The 17,222-nt window shown below is 44.9% G+C and overlaps 1 protein-coding gene across 1 annotated transcript in view; it reads right to left on the bottom strand.

Moving 5' to 3' along the window:
- Positions 1 to 15,564, bottom strand: part of LOC111145972 (aconitase 1) — a 56,683-nt gene extending 41,119 nt beyond the window's left edge. Inside the window, exon 1 of the mRNA XM_022501317.1 lies at positions 15,455 to 15,564. The gene's annotated coding sequence lies outside the window, so the exon portion shown is untranslated. The remainder of the gene's footprint in view (positions 1 to 15,454) is intronic.
- Between the last annotated feature and the right edge of the window lie 1,658 nt (positions 15,565 to 17,222).

Raw genomic sequence — 17,222 nt, 5'->3', positions numbered from 1 at the left:
CAAAAAGAAAGATCTAGAATAAAGTTAACATTGATTATCCCTAGATAGAAGAAAGAATACATGGTTTAAAGGGCAGGGCGGGGCGGGGTGGGGAGGACTTTTAACTTCTGAACAGAATCCAGGCTCTATTTTCTGCAAGCATGTTTTCTTTGTCACTTACTTTAAAAAAGCTGGGGCGGGGGCACCTGGGTGGCTCAGTGGGTTAAGCCTCTATTGTCCACTCAGGTCGTGGTCCCCGGGTCCTGGGATCGAGCCCTGCATCGGGCCCTCTGCTCAGCAGGGAGCCTGCTGCCCCCTCTCTCTCACCTGCCTCTCTGCCTACTTGTGATCTCTGTCAAATAAATATATAAAATCTTTAAAAAAAATAAAATAAAAAAATGATGAGAATTTATTTAAAAGTAAACCCATTCTGCTCCCCAAATGCTGTCCTTTGTCACCTCTGATGCAGTGCACTGGTTCTGAAGAGAATCTGTGAATGGTTCACATCTAACTTTAGACGGACTTCTTGCATACCTCGTATCCGTCGAACGTTATCAATCCAGGTGGGACCCCTTCCTACTCACCACCCTCCCTAGCCCCATCTCCACTTCCTCCCTCCACCAGCAATCCCAGCAGGAGACCAAGCCTGCGCAGTTATCAAAAATATCACAGTAAGAAATAGATGATCATTGCAGAAACATTAGAAAGTGCAGATAAACAAAAAGAAGTAAATAAAAGTCACCATAGGGGTTTGGAGTTTCACCTAACATGACTTTTTTTTTTTTTAAAGATTTTATTTATTTATTTGATAGCGACATAGTGAGAAAGGGAATACAAGCAGAAGGAGTGGGAGAGGGAGAAGCAGGCTCCCCACCGAGTAGGGAACCCAATGCGGAGCTCGACCCCAGGACCCTGGGATCATGACCTGAGCGGAAGGCAGACGCTTAATGACTATGCCACCCAGGCGCCCCCTAACATGACTTTTTTAAATGGATTTGGATCTCTTTAAAGAATGGATTAGACCTCACGTTGTTTTATAAATTGCTTTTTTTTTTCACTCAGCAATATCTCTTTATCAGGCCAGCATGTGATATTTCATATCACTTTTAAATACACTATAAAAATCTATCACCCAGATATACAACAATTTACTTAAATCTCTTATTATTAAAATACGTAGTTTGTTTCCAAGTATTAACATTCAAACAATGCTGCAACCTTTGTACACTCTTCTTTGAGTAGGTCCTCAACCCATTTCCTCCATATAAATTCCTAGCTTTTGGTTCCTAGAAGTAGGGCAGCTGGGAGAAAGGATTTGCATGTCTGGATTCTGTTCAACGTCACCACGTGGCCTGGGAAAGACTGTTCCCACTCAGGACCCTTCTCTGAGGCAGCGAATGCAAGTGCCTCAACCAGGTAATGTAATTCTTTCTTTCTTTGGACAAATTGAGAGATTAAAAAGCTAATCTTGGGCATTTCTTTAATTGCTAGTGAGTGAAGGTGAATATTTTTTCATCTGCCCCTTCACCATGTGAATTTCTTCTTTTGTGAACTGTCTGCGGGACAGGCCAAACCGAGATGGCCTCTGGTGACCAAATGTTCTCATCTCTGTGGGGGACTTGACTGAGCTATTAATGTGGCTAAGACACGGCTCTGTAACCCTGTAAAGTCAAGAACGGAGCCCAAAACTCTGATGGGGCCCTAAAATCTTTAGACAGTTTGATTCCACGCTGGGGTATGTCATGAACCTAGCTGGTTAGAGCAAGGTAGGTGGCCCCTTTACCTTAAATCATGGGCAAAATCCCCATTTGGTTCAGTGAGCTTTGCTATCTGTTAGGCAGACTTAACTTCCAAGCCCAGACAACAATCTTGCAGATGGGTTTTGATGTGGGAAACAAAGGCAGAAGAAAGATTATTAAATTTCCTTACTAATTCCAGCCCATTGACAAGTTTTTGAAACAGGCAGAGTGACATTCTTCTAGGGACTCAGCTCCCTTGATGTTGAATTGTTTGCTAAGGGCAGAAGGGAATCTTAGCCCAAGCCCCAAGATCCTGTCGGTCTACTTTAACATAAAAAAATTCCTTTGGGAACTTCCTTTATCTCTTCCCCCTCCCCCCCATATACATGTTAGAAATCACCCTCCAAGCATATGACTCACCGGTATACATCTGAAAGGTCCCATGACTGTGTTTTTACTAAACAATATTAAATGACCTTTCCCAAAAATAGATAAGTCCCCTCAGGATCCTGAGAACCTTGTTTCCAAAATACCTGGGAGGCCTACACTATCCCTACCCCCTCCCAACTTGGAGGTATATAATGGGCCATGCAGCTTTTTCTGCCCATGGGTCCTGTCCCTGTCAGCTTCCAACCCTAATGTCTTTCCTACATGAGGTTTTGTGTGGGAGACTGAGTCTGGGGTCTGGGCAGCGCACTGCTAAACCATCACTCTTGCTAGAAGCACATCTTGGACCACGCACCCAGATGGCAGGGAATGCCGCACCACGGGGCTATCCCGCACAGTCAGATTTGTGGAAACGCATGGAAAAAGGCGACTTTGGCTAAATGCCGGTGACAGATACAGTAAGATTTAGCTCTTGGAGTCACTTTCCAGCCAGTGGAGTATATAAATCCAAGATTTAGCTGCTTCTGTTATCAGAGTTGAATCCTCTTCGGTTATCTTATGATAGAGAAAGAGGCACAGATATGAATGGGCCCCACAACCAACTGCAGGATTTCCGCGGACCAGTAGGAAGGAGCTGAGGAGAGTCATCTCCTGCCAGTGGTAGGGCGTGGAGGACAGAGGTTTTGTTTGTTTTGGGGAGGGGTGGGGAGTGTGCATATCGGAGAGCTTGTATAGTTTGAAAGAGTTTGCAGGTGATTAGTCGAGAATGGTCTAAAGTGCAGACAATACATCCTCCGAATTGTTTATTTATTTAGGATATCTAAAGACACACAAGAGTGGATTTTTAAAATCTATGCTGACAACATAAAGAGGTTTCTATTTCATGTGGCTGCCCATTTCTCTTCTCACTTTTCCTAAATATACCCATCCTGAATTTTCATGGCTTCCAACTCTTAAAGTTAAGGTCACTGCATCTGAAGTTCACTTCAGGTCACTATAAGGATTGGCTATGCTTCATTTCTTTTCTATTTAAAGAGAAATTAATTGGTCCCACTTCCCAAACTGACTGTTGTGTATCTAAACATCATGCTACTTATAAACAACTTTTTGTCAAAAGTGAGATTCCAAGGATGTCTATGTAAGCATAAATAAGACTGAGGTCAGAACCATGCAGGCCAGCAAACCACCATGGCTTGTCAGCTGGATTTTTTCCACATAGTGGAGAACTAGAAAGATTAGTTCTTTGCTTTATCTGAGGTAGTTGCATCTGGAAAACGGGAATAACTAAATATCTCTCGATCTTCCCAGAGACCAGGTCACTTCTTTGATCCTGCTAGCTACTCGTAGAAGAAATTAAACACACACACACACAGAGAGAGAGAGAGAGAGAGAGAGAGAGAGAGAGAGAGCGTGCATAAATTGGACACTTGTAACTGAAAGAAGTTTGAATGAGAAGCCCTAAGAACAATCGTCTATTTGGGGAGAGAATAAAAAAAGAAAAAGAGCACAGAAGCAGGGTCTTACAGAAAGGAATGGCTTTATAAAAATGTAACCAAATCCATGAACACATATCTCCTGAGCACTAATTATATGCGAGGTGCATTCTACGGTGTGAACATAAACAAGACTCTGCTTTCTGTATTAGAAAATTTTGCCATTACACAATGACCTGTCTTATTTTTGTTAAATTTTTAAACTATCAGTCTGTTTTCACTTATTCTCCTGTCTCATCCTGGACAACTGACCAGAAGGCTCCACATATATTCCTGGATTTTTAAAAAGAGCTGTTAACAGTGGTGAAATGATTGAGCTCCATTTCGAATGAGCCACACAATCTTTCTGTGCCTCAGTTTCCCAATCTGTAACATAACATAACAATGATCCTAAAAAGTCCCTCCTAAGTGAAAAAATTCCATGATTCATTCATTCATGTATTCAACACGTATTTATATTAACCCTCTAATATGTGCCAGAAACTGTTTTAGACACTGGGGATATACCCAGGAGCAGAAGTGACAAAGTCCCTGCCCTGGTGGTGCTTCCATGAGAAGGGAGGGAAGTAGGGGCAGGAGAAAGACTACACAGCTAAATAAAGACACAGAATGTCAGAGCGTGACCAGCTCTGTGGATAAGCAGGATGAAGGTAGTAAGGAATGTTGGGCCGCGAAGGATACTGGGAGATGAAAGGAGGATCTCACTGATACGCAACCACTTGAGCAGAGCCTTGAAGAAAGTGAGGGGAAAAGCTACTATTTGGAGGAGGGGTGAGATCATGTGCAAAGGCCCTGAGGTGGGTCTGAAGAAGGCAAGTAGGCCTGAAGAGGGTGAGTGAGGGCAGAAAAGGAGGAGACAAGGTGGGGAGGCCACAGAATTGGCCACTCTAGGAACTGTGACTAAAGACCAACTACAATGCACCGTCCTAGCTTTACACTTGGTTTAAATTATAGATTCCCAATGTCAGAATTTGTTAAAGTTTGATGTGAAATTAAGTCATAGCATGAAAATACTAGATGGCATTTAAAAAGTAGCTACCTCCTGAAATCTAACCCTTCTGTTTCCTTAAACTTCATTATTAAGTAACTCTGGAAATTTTTAATGATGTGTCATAAAAATGATCATGACTCACTTGGCAGATGTATACAGCCACTGCCAAAGGCAACAGTGAGGATTTGGGGGACCATGGCCATGGCCATGGCCACTGTGCTGTCTCATCCAACAGCCCCTGTCTCATTAAGACTCCCAGTTCTAGGCTTGCTGATTCCCAAAGAAGACTTCCCCGACACATCCCTTAAGCTCATTTCATATTAACCGCAATAGCACAAACTCGAAAGAACAGAAATAGTTTTAATTTCTGAAATCACTGCAGGCTAATACAAGCAATTTCACAAAAAGTTTTGTGAACTTCAGAGTTTATAATTCCTAAGCTGCACTGGGAAGAGAAAGTCATTGTGAGGTCATAAAACATTTGGCCAGAAAGGAAGGAAGAAGCGGGGCAGCCCCCCCCCCCCACAGTCATCCTGACCCAGGCCTCCGCTCCTGACCTCATCCTCTCCTCATTAAGGTCAGTCCTCAGCCCCTTCTCGGAATGTGGGTCCCCTACTCTGTAGTAACCCACAGCGATCAGTGGGGCTTCAAAAATGACACCTGCAGACAACCCAGAAATGACATTTGCAGAATCACATCCTATTGGATCTAACTTCTGAGAGCAGGAGGAGTGGGATAGGGGCAGACAACTATACTTTTAAAAGCATTATGGAGCAGGTCTAGTTGATATCCATTCTTTAAGAAAGCTGCCTGATTTCCTCAAGCTTCTGAACTAATTTTGTAGATGCTTGGTAATGAACTTTTCTAACCCAAATTTTAGGAAATAGAAACAGTGTCACCGCAAAAGGCAAGGTGTCAGGCTGCTAGGGTCTCACAGGGCAGCATCTATCCCCACAAATGCACCCACTATCTGAGGTCATCTACCCCCACCCACCTCGGAACTGCTTGGACCAGAGAAGGATGACTCACGCTAGTAGAGTTCCCAGAAGCTTGAGGTATAAACCCAATATTTGCTGATTTTCCAGAAGCAAGGCAACTGCCAGGAGGACCCAATGCTCCTGTTTTTGGAGCATCACATTCTTCCCCCATTAGCAGTACAGCGATGTGGTCAGGAGCTGGAAATCCGAAGCTAGATGGCAGGCTTGTCGAGAGACGGAACTAGAACTCAAAATCCAGTGCATCAGACCCTAGAGCCCACCTATCAGGCAGCTCTGCCCCAGTTCCATTGGTGGTCCACACAGTGACATGGCATCTGTATGCAATTGCCACTTCACTGCCTCAAAGATGTGACAAGCAATAAAATAGCATTAGACACACCTGGCGTCTGAGCCTCTCTGGGTTGTCTTAGGGAAGGGAAGCAAGTTCATTCACACACAGGACTTTTACAAACCACTGGGATAAAGGGATACTAGTCCCCATTGCTCTTCAGTCACATATAGACTGGTGAGGCATTAATGACAGCTGCAGCAGGGGTGAATGGTGATAAAGAAGCCTCTAGGGAGAGCAGCGTAGGATGGAGGGTGGCACAGGAAGGCCTCCAGGGATAGGCAACACCAGCCACAAGCCTCCCAGAACTACACAGAAGGAGGCTGAAAGAATATTCTGGGCAGAGAAAATAGGACTTGCGAAGGCACGCAAGTGTGACCTCATGGAAGTCAGAAAGTCCCAGGTGGATGAGGTACAGGGTTCATGGGGACAGAGCTAAGAGAGGAGCGAAAAGTGAAGGGCAGGGTCTACATCACAAAAAGGCTCAGATTTATCCTGAAGACAGGAGGCACCGTGAAAGGATTCGAGGCTGAACTCCCACAGACCTGATTTGATTTTCTGAGATCACTTGGGAGTCACAGGGACTGCCTCAGGGGAAGGATGCTGACTGGTATTGGGGAGGCAGGTTACCGCGATGTTACTGTCACCAAGTCAGAAAATGAGGTCAGAGGCAAGTGATCTCGGCGAGAGTAAAGCAAGCAGAATGGACTGAAGAAGAGAGATGAGGAAGAAGTCTAGGACAGTTCCCATGTAACTCTTCTGGGCAAACTGGCAGAGCCAATTACCAAGACCGGAGCCAAGATACTGGTTTTAGTGGTGGCGGCTTTGGGATGAAGACATCTGGCAGGTGGCTGCCTACGTGGGTCTGGAGCTCAGGAGCTCTGGGCTGGGACAAAAGTTCGGGAGAATGGAAGCAGCATGTAGGCACTGTGCCATAAGTTCTCCATCCGTCTGTGAGCACTGTAGGGTGCTGGGTGCCTGGGGGTGCCAGGCACCTCAGCTACGTTGTCTCACGTGGTCTGTTAGCGACCCTGTGAGAACGGCATCACCATCCCATTTTATAAGCAGTAAGACTGAGGACTAGATGGGTTAAGTAATATGCCAAGGCTGTTAAGCCTTGGTAAGTGGCTAAGCTGGGGGTCAAACCAGGCCCTGTGATGCTGGGCTGACTCTAGCACTGTGTTGCCTCAAGTCAGCGGCACAAGTGATGGAACTTATGGTCACTCCTCATACGAAAACCCAAGTTAATCAAATGGATGTAAAAAATGAAATCTCATATTAAAACAATCTTCACACTCCAAGGGACATGTGTCAAGACTAGAAAGTTAATCTCTATTTCCCCTAAAATATCCTTGACTTTGGCAAAATTGGCATGATAGGTAACTTTGAAAGGATGAGCTGATGTCAGTAATACAGACAACACCAGCATTTAAGATGCAACTGATGGGGCACCTGGGTGGCTCATTCGGTTAAGCATCTGACTCTTACTCTCAGTCCAGATCTTGATCTCAGGGTCGTGGGTTCAAGCCCTGCACTGGGTTCCATGCTGCATGTGGAGCTTACTTAAAAAAAAAATGCAACTGATTACTTCACTGAACAAATAAAGCTTTTATGAAACCTACCACCCTTAAAACCAATCCTGAGACTCGTCCTTCTGCCACCACTATTACAGAACTGTACTTTCTGTATGCCTCTCCTAGCATAGCTCTTGCATATAAGAGACCATCAGCAATGGTATATTCCCCTCTCCTCTTCTCAAACCAAAATTCAAACCTGGTGATCATGTAGGAGGATTCCCTTAGGCTGACAAAACCTCTTCATGAACTACACTACAGTGTACATATTTTGCTTTGTAATTTTACAATAATGGTTATAAAAGGGGGTGCCTGACTACCTCAGTAGGTTAAGCCTCTGCCCTGCTCCCCGCCCCCCACTGCCCCCCTGCCTGCTTCTCTGCCTACTTGTGGTGTCTCTCTCTCTCTGTTAAATAAATAAATAAATAATCTTAAAAAAAAATGGTTATAAAAGGATGATGAGGCAAAGGAGTAACGAAGTCCTCCATACACATCTGTTTGAGCAAGAGCCTAGGCAAGTCACACTATCCAAAGATGGGCCTGCTCAGAGCTCTCCTTAAGCCAAGAAAAGACAATGAGACAGAACCACACCGGCACTTAGCCATAGCAGCCTTGCTAATTCATCAGAAAGTGGATTCATTCTTATGGCAAAAGACTAAGGCAGAACATGAGGGATCTGAGAAATGACTGCTTCAAAAAGTACCAGATCACTTCGGTGGTTCTATGGCCTTAAGGGATACATAACTTACCTCAGCAACCTGGTCTGTCTCCCAAAGACATAGGATATTGAAAAAGACAGTTTCCTATCTTTGCACATTTGCAACACCTAATCCCAAAGCCCTCAGGTTTCCAGTCCAAGCCTAAAAATCACACTCCCCTTCTTTCTGCCTTTGGCAAGATTCACTCCATCTCCCTGAACCCAGGTTTGTATCCTTGCAGATTTAAGGTAACCATACCTGCCCTGGGCTGCTCTGCCCACCTCCCAAGGGCTGCTCTGATAGTTACACACGGCAACAGTGCAGCACGGTGTGCACAGGGAACTCTATACCTGTGAGCTACCAGCATCCATGAGATCGGTATCAACTTACTTCATGTGGCCTGTGCGTCCGACGTGTAGCCTGTTTCTGTTACTGAAGATTTAAATCTACGTTTTAAAACACAATGGATATTCTACGTTTTAAAACACAATGGATATTCTAAAAAGTCAGAGTCACTCTTACCTAGCTGGGGTAAAAAAACATTCTAAAAAAGCAGAGAAGAGCTATAGGTTCCAGATATATATGTGAAAAACTGACAAGTGACCATAAACAAAAATTATTTTCCTCAAAAAAAGTTGCCTTTCTATATTGGCTCAAATTGAAAATTCTTTTCATTACAATTCTTTAAAGTCTTAAAATCCTTGTAGGTGAGGGGCACCTGGGTGGCTCAGTTGGTTAGGACTCCCGACTCTTGATTTCGGTTCAGGTTATGGTCTCGGGGTCTTGGGTCAGAGCCCCACATTGGACTCTATGCTCAGTGTGGAGTCTGCTTATCCCTCTCCCTCTGCTCTCCCCCTCTCTCTAATAAATAAATAAATCTTTAGAAAAATAAAATAAAATCCTTGCAGGTGAGATCAAATGTTTTCGGTCCCAGGCTGTATCTGAACATTTTCCTTTAAGTGTGATGCGTTTCTTATATAATCAAAAATTTTCTTCAGTGAATGTAATTAAGTCAAATTAATTAAGCACATATTTCTGAGCACCTTCTCTGCATTAAGCACTGTGAAGTACCACTGGAGAGGGAGGTCAGGAAAATACTCCTTGTTTCATAAGAACAGTACAGTCTAACAGTGCTTATCCAAGATAAGGACACAAATAACTATGATATGCTAAATAAGGGTCATAAAGAAGGTCCAGGAAAGAGACAGCTATAGCCTGGAGAACTGAGAAAGGCTTTACAGAGCACTGGGAGAAGAAATGAGAGCAGACTGATTTAGACTCGTAGGCAGAGAGAAGAATGAATGCAAACACAGGGAAGCAGGAAACAGCAAGGGCTCAAGGGCTGGGCAGTTGTTCATTTGGGCTGACATTAGGGTAGAATATGAAGAATTTTCCTACAGTATCAGTGCATGCTTTTTAAAAAAGACACCATAAATAATAAGTTTTTGTTAATTTATACAGTTGAAAGTAAGATGCTAATTCCTCAAAGAGGGAAGAAAAGAAGTGAATTTGGGGAAAGGTATAGATGGACCAAGATTGGCCAAATGTTCACAATTGTTGAAGCTGAGTTTATACTCTCTACTTCTTTATATATCTGAAATTTTCCATTAAAGATAGCTTAAAGGGGCGCCGGGGTGGCTCAGTGGGTTAAAGCCTCTGCCTTTGGCTCAGGTCATGATCCCAGGGTCCTGGGATCGAGCCCCGCATCCGGCTCTCTGCTTGGCAGGGAGCCTGCTTCCCCACCCCCCCCCCGCCCCCGCCTGCTTCTCTGCCTACTTGTGATCTCTGTCTATGAAATAAAAAAATAAAATCTGTAAAAAAAAAAAAAAAAAAAAAAAGCAGCTAGCATTTATAAAAAACAAAACAAAGCAAAAAACCTTTAAAAAAAAATAAAAATAGCTTAAAAAGGGGGGTGCTTGGGTGGCTGAGTTGGTTAAATGTCTGACTTTTGATATCTTCATCTCAAGGTCCTGAGTTCAAGCTCCATATTGGACTCCACATTGGGCATACAGCCTACTTGAAAAAAGAAAAGAAACAAAACGAAACAAAGGCCATTTATTCTAGGAAGATGGTCAGCTGATAGCTTCTCAGGTAATGGCACTAATCCTATGCACTTTCTAACCTCTGGGTCACCTGGAGGAAGAGGGAGGGGCTGAGGTTGGAGCCAACTCCACAGGGAAGTGGACAAGCACAGCCTGACTGAGGTCTGTCCGTGGGCCCGTTTTTGGTTCCCCATGCCTCTTGCTCCATACTTTTTCTCTATTTCCCACTGGAGAAAGGGAGTAGGCAGGCATCTGCTATGAGACAAGTCAGGAGAAAATGAAGGCAACTGTGCTGTCCCCAAGATACAAGTAACTGGGTGGTTATTTTTGGTCCTATCAAATTTAATAGCTGTTTGAATTTACTACTTCTATTAAATTTAATACTTGTTTAATACATGCTAGAAAATACTGATTAGCAAAGTGAAGAAAATTTAAAAAGCAACTTCACCCCATCAGCAAGAGAAAACCACGGAGCCTTTGGCATATCATTTGCCTTTGTGCATGTGTGTGCAGCCCATATACGCATGCATGTGCTTTCTCTCCTCATGAAAACAGGACCACAGGAAACTATTCTTGGATAACCTGGTTTTAATCTAAAAACTATACTTTATGACAGGTTCATGAAAAAATATTTTACAACAGTAATCTAAGGGATGCATAATAGTCCATAAAAGAACACTCGTCTGGTTCTTGTAATCTTGGACAGGGGTTTAAGTCATCTACTAACATGTTTTGATCTGAGAGGCCTCTCTTCCAATATTATTTTGAATTAATATATATAGTAGTATATATGCTAGTTCAGAATTGTGATGTGACAGTTAAAATAATTTGTTTTATTAGGGGAGAAGGGGTGGTAGTAATATTCTTACCAGAGAAATAATCCTATTTTCTTTCAAAAAGTATCGGTTGTTGGGATTTTAGTTTTTTATTTTTAGGTTATAAAAGCAATACTTGAATGTTGCATGGTAGGCAAACACACAGTATTACAAAGAGTAGTAAGTGAAGAGTTCCCGTCTTTCTTCTACCCCATTTCACTGCCCAGAACTGGCTACTGGTAACAGCTTGGTATGTCTGTCTTCTAAACATTCCTAAGACTCTTTTAAATACATGGAACAATAATTGCACAGCCACATATCTTAGATTCATATATAGACAAATATGCACGTATAGGTACACACACACAATGTAATCCACAGTGTATATAATATAAACACATGTAATGATGATTTCCCCTCCTGTTTTTAACACTTTTGTCCCTCTCCCAGGAATCAGAATACCTGTTAGAAACACTATTGATTTTTGCCCAAGAACGCCCAAAATTCACATGCTGGTTTAGACTGCAGGTCTATCAGTCCCAGTATAATATCTGAGCTGGCTCCTAAGAGAGAGGCAGTTGGGAATAAAGACATCTTCCCTCCTCACCATCCATGGCTGTGTCCTCAAAATGGGAACATACTTGGCCTTGATTTAAACAACCTACTATGGATTCTTTTTCAATCGACTCCAAATCCTTTGCAGTTGGCTCTTCCAGTTGTGTGTCCTCGAGCACCAAATCTGTGGTATTCATGGATAAAGTCCTAAAGAATGTCCCTTTCCATGAAATCATCTCCTCAAAGCGTGGCTCCTGTTCTGACATTCTAAGATGGGTCTGTAAACTATGGCCCAGCCCCTGTTTTTATAAATTAAACTTTATTGGAACCCAGCTGTGCCTATTCATTTGCATATTGTCTGTGGTTGTTTTCACACAACAACAACAGAGCTGAAAAGGTGCAAGGACAGTAAGAGACTGTAGAGCCCACAAAGCCTAAAGAAAAGTCTGTTGATTCATCTTCTAGGATATGATAGAAAACAGACTGTTTCCTGTGAAAAGTTCTGGAGGAACTGAATCACATACCCCATATTCAGTGTCTTTGTCCAAGCGAAAGAATTTATTTTATTATTATAATTATTTTTAAAGATCTTGTTTATTTATTTAAGGCAGAGAGAGAGAGAGCACAAGCGGGAAGGTGGGGGAGGCAGAAGGAGAAGGAGAAGCAGGCTCCCTGCTAACACAGGGCTCTATCCTCCGGCCTTGAGACCAAGACTTGAGCCAAAGACAGACACCTAACTGACTGGGTCACCCCGGTACCCTTAAAGAGTTTCTTTTTTAAAAAATACAGGTGACCCTTGAACAATAAGGATTTGAACTACATGGGTCCACTGATCCACAAAGTACAGTAAAGTAAATGTTATTTTCCTTATGATTTTCTTCACATTTTATTTTCTCTAGCTTTACTATAAGAATGCAGCATATCATACACATACAGACAAACTGTGTTGTAATGGTTTGTATCTGCTAAGGCTTCCGATCAGCAGTAGGCTATTAGTAGTGAAGTTTTTGGGGAATCAAAAGTTATACCTGGATCTTCTACTGCGCAGGAAGTCAGTACCCTGACCTGTCTGCTATGCTGTTCAAGGGTCAACTGCACAAACACACGAAAAGCACGCGGGCTGTCACGACAGCACCGGTGTGCCAGGAAACCTCTAGCTACTTGCTCTCTGTGGTGCGGTAGCCCTGATTCTGCCATCTCCTGATTTCCGTGGTGTGGATATTCCCATAACGGCCAACTTAAAGCTAAAAAAAAGTGATGCCCTTGAACATGGAGCTGGGAAGAGATGCACAAATGCCAATGCAAACCACTGGCTCCTTGGTTATCAGTGGCCCAACCACCCACTTTAAAGATGTAGACACTGAGGCCCAGAGAGAGTGTCTTGCCCAAGGCTGCCCCAGTGACTGGAACGGACTAGAGCTCATTTCCCAATACAGGGTCTGGCTGCCCCCCAGGGAGTCACCTCCTCCGTAAAAGGAAGAACAGAGAAAAGAAGGCATATGGTAGTAAGTGTTGGTTTTATCTTTATCGTCACGGCTTGGGACTCTGGCTTTTTCAGCATGTGCTTCAGATCACACAACTGGTAGCGGTAGTGTTCTTCCCGCAGGACCAGGTTTCATGCAAACACTCAACAGTGAACTGGCTCCCTTAACCAGCAGTTACCTAAGCTACCAGACCGTAACTCCAGAAAGACCGGGACTGCATCTATTTGTGCTCACTACTCTCAAGTGTCCAGTAGGGACTGGGCCCTTGGTAAAGCAGGCAGTCAATAAACAAGTGCGGAAGGGATAAGAGACCCCCTACCACCAAAGTGGAGTTTTACTCCAAGAACACAGCCGGTGCACAGTGATCCCATTCCCTTCTCCCACCTGGGGCCAGGGCAACAACAGATGCAACCCACTTATGTGCTTTAACATTTCTCAACATTTCTCAGTATCCAAGCTGCTTCATCAGAGCAGGAGAGGCTCTGTGGATGGCGGAGCAAAAGGGAGGAGAGTCAGGGAATCATTTTCCTTTGGTGTACACATGTATGTAATTTCTATCTGCAACTTATTTTCACAGAGCATGAAGCCGAGGAAAGAAACCAGAGAGGGATCCCACCCACCACACACCAGGGCATTGAACATGGCTTTCTGGAAGGGGCTGAGGCAGGGCTGGTCCAGGTGGAACACCTCTAAAAGTGGAAAGTGGAAGAGCACCAAGATTGGGGAATCCTGATACTACTTCAATAAGCTCTTAGGCTACACAAGTACAAACAGCATTGACCATGGAGGAAAGGAAGGCAATGTTCTTTTGGAAATGACTTTTTGACTACTTGGTAACTTCACACCAATGCCTACACACTTGGCATGGGCTCCCCGTGGCCACTTCTCTGAAACCACAGGTCCTTTCTGCCATATCACTGCTGCAATCGGGGCACACAGACAGGCCAGCTCTATGGGCACAGTAACAACCAAAGCCATCTGTGAGCCTTGCTGAGTTTTCAGGAGGCTACTGGGGTTCATCATCTCTTTTGTGGGAACCTAGTACTTAGTTTCCAAAGTGAGATCAAGCTTGGTCCCAAATTCCAGAGGTTAACATTGTCCATGCATGGGGTGGTGTGTGTTTCCATTTAGAGCAAGCAACCCAAGCAAGAGGGAGGACAAATGACTTAAGCCTCCAAAGCATTTCCTACACCAGTGGTTCTCAAAGTGTGGAGCTGGTATCCACAAGATCAAAACAACTTTCATTATAACACCAAGATGCAATTTGTCTTTTTCACCATCATGTGTTCAGGAGTATACAGTAGAGTTTTCCAGAAGCAACATGATGGGATATTGCAAGACTGAATGAAGAAGCAGATATAAGAATCCAGGTGCCTTCTAATAAACCTGACATCAAAGATATGCGTAAAAATATAAAACAATGCCACTCTTCTCAGTAACATTCTGTTTTGGAAAATACGGATATTTTCATAAAATGCTATGTTAATATATAATAGGTCCACTATTTTAAAAAATGGATTATTAAATACGGTAAATTTTGTTTTATATATATGGTAAATATAAAAAATACAGCCCACATAAACAAAAGCTCTTTGGTATAGGAATTTTCATGAGTGTAAAGGGGTTTTTGAGCGCCCCAAAAGTTTAAGCACTGCTGTCCTAGAGGCTGTGTCTCCCCGCCCCCAAGCCTGTGAGGAGGGTTATGTGTGTTGCAGGAAAGATGTTCCATTCTGATGTCTGGCTCAATTAGGAAAGGCAGCCCATGCTCCTTCCGGGATCTCTGAATCTATGAAGGTAGGCTCTGTGCTCAACCCTTCCACCTCACCCCATTTGCCCCTTATCACTCGGTGTGGATTCCCCGACCTGCCGGCTCAGTGAGGATTTCCCTATTCCGTAAGCCCGGGCGCGGTGGGAACTCCTTAGTGAGGCCCGCACACCCTCCTGGGGTTAGGACACCCCAGCGAGGCCCGCACACCCTCTTCTAGGTTAGGATTCGCCAGTTCGGCCGGCCTGCAGAGCCTGGGTGAGGACTCCCTCTGAGGCCCGCACAACCTCGGCGAGGACTCTCCAGCGGCATGCACAGTCAAGGCAAGGAGGGACGAGGAAAGCCATTTCCAGTCCCTGAATCCTGTCGCCCGCGCGGCACAGGCTGGAGACGAGCGGAGAGGTCGATTGCCCGGAGCTAGTCCCCTCCCCGATTCTCCCCTGGGCCTTCCCGGCTTCTCTCCAGCCCCGGGCGGCTCTGCGCACGTCAGTCCCTCTCGGGGAGGGAGCCTCGGGCGCGGCGGAAGAGGCTCGCGCCGACTGCCCCAGGGACAGGGCGGCGGGCGCTCCCGCCCCGGGACATCCGTCGGGCCGGGCCGGTACTCACCGCTGAATGCACAGCCAGGATCTGACCCGCGGGCAGGCTCCAAGTGCAGAGCGCGCTTCCCTACGCTGCGCGGTTCCAGGGGCCGCCACCTCCGCGCCCCTCCCCCTGCGTCCCCCGGGGCCACCGGCGGGTGGGCGGAGCAGGGGCGGAGCGGGGGATGCCGGGCTCGGGCGCAGCCCGGCCACGGCTGGAGGGGCGGGGCGGAGTCTGTCCCGGCTGCCCCGCCCCTCCCGGCTCCGGCGACCTCGCCCTCGGCGGCAGGGGGCGGTGGCTAAGGGCTCCGCAGCAGGAAGCGGGCCGCCGCGTGCTCGGCTAGGTCCACCCCTGCGGGCCCACAGCCTGGGACGCGGGTGGCTTTCGCTCACTCTGAGATATAGGGTGCGACTGTCCGGTTCCCGCTAGGAAGTGAGCCGAAGGGGTGGGGAAGAAATGCAGTCATTTTTCTTTTTTTGCTTTTAAAAATGACTTGGCCGTAAAGGTTGGAGACTTTATTCTTTGGCTGCTCTGGTACTTGTAGTCACGTTACCCCTCTCCCCACCGACTCGCCCCCTTTCACCTTCTCGTGTCCACCCCCTACGCCTACTCCCTCCTGAATTCCTTGCAAAACGTACCAGATGGGCATCAGAATTATGCTAACATCATAGGACTTCGACGTTTCCATGGTTATGAATGCAGAATTTCTAGTGTAAAAAAAATTTTTTTAAACGTGTGACAACACTTTATAATGCAGGCTGATCACTGGTCGGATATCAGAGAAATGGCTGAGAGTTGACACTGTGTGCGCCTTCGTCACAAGATCCGCTTTTTATCAATCGATAGGTTGGTTGGGGTTGCCTTCTTCTTCAGCAAATATAAGTACAAAGAAGTGATTAGACCTTTAGGTCGAAAGTGGCGAGGTTTTCCTGCCAACTTATATCGAAGATTACTGTAGTTTTCTGTCTTGAGCGTCTGAATAAACAGCCTGTAGGACTAATAGCTAATAGCTAATACTAACACTGCTACCGGTTAGTTACCACTCTGCTCCTCTGTGCAGGATCCTATGGTTGGATCTTTACGTGTCTTATTTAATTAAACTCCTCCATCTGTCCTGTGAAGTGAAGAGTATTACCCCATTTTGCAGATACAGAATGCCCCATAGCTGGGATTCAGTCTTCATGCCTGTCTGTCTTCCAAGCTACAGCTATCCCCTAATTGCATCTAATTTTTTTTTTAAGGATTTTATTCATTTATCTGACAGAGCGGGAGAGGGAACGCAAGCAGGGGGAGTGGGAGAGGGAGATGCAGGCTTCCTGCTGAGCAGGGAGCCCCATGTGGTGCTCGATCCTAGGACCTTGTGATCATGACCTGAGCCGAAGGCAGATGTCCGACGAATGAGCCAGCCAGGTGCCCTGCATCTAATTTTTAAATATAAAGGGTTATATTTAACTTTGAAAGATGAGATATTTACTGTATTTCCAATATGGAAGACTTTCTTCCCACATGCTTCCTAAATTCGCATTCACCCGTTCTTCTTATGGACATTCATTGAACAAACTTTCCTGAGTGTCTACCGTATGCCAGAGTTCCACCACAAACCCTGAAAAATAATAATAGAGTTCCCTTGGAAGTTAGGGTGATAATGTTCAATGATAACAGACATCTAATATGATAACTGATAATCCTTGACAGAAAATAATAAAATCAAAACTCTAAAGGAAATTGGAATTTATTAGTAAAACATTGGCCCAAACCATGAAGAAAATTCAGATATCTCTTACTTTTTAAGAGT

This window comes from Enhydra lutris, unplaced genomic scaffold (assembly GCF_002288905.1).
Source record: "Enhydra lutris kenyoni isolate GAN:26980312 unplaced genomic scaffold, ASM228890v2 scaffoldscaffold13, whole genome shotgun sequence".
Lineage (NCBI taxonomy): Eukaryota > Metazoa > Chordata > Mammalia > Carnivora > Mustelidae > Enhydra > Enhydra lutris.
Note: the sequence above shows the minus strand (reverse complement) of the source record. Positions and strands in the feature narration are given on the sequence as shown.